The following is a 402-nucleotide window of genomic DNA, read 5'->3' as shown; positions in this document are numbered from 1 at the left end:
CCCACCCTTCTCAACAATCACCACTACTCTCCTCTCTTCTCTCCTCTTCTTCTTCATTCATTTCTCTTTCTTTGAAGAATGTATGTTCATGTATGTGGAGTAGTTATTGTGATATTGGCTTGGTTCACTCAGACAACACACATATACATTCATTCATATTCTTTTGATTTTGATTGAGCCGTGCCAATATCTCACTGCTATTTCATTTCTTTCTATTCAACACAATCCACATCAACCCAAGGTTTGTTTTTCTTAATTCGTTTCACCTCTATCTCACTCAATATTTTCCTGTCTTAGTTAGTTATCATTCTTTTTCTTTATATACATTCATTTATCATTTATATGGCTGCTTTTTTTTTAAATAAAGAAATAAAAAATTAAACAATAAATAACTCATACATA

The sequence above is a fragment of the Arachis duranensis genome, chromosome 5 (assembly GCF_000817695.3).
Source record: "Arachis duranensis cultivar V14167 chromosome 5, aradu.V14167.gnm2.J7QH, whole genome shotgun sequence".
Taxonomy (NCBI): Eukaryota; Viridiplantae; Streptophyta; class Magnoliopsida; order Fabales; family Fabaceae; genus Arachis; species Arachis duranensis.
Note: the sequence above shows the minus strand (reverse complement) of the source record.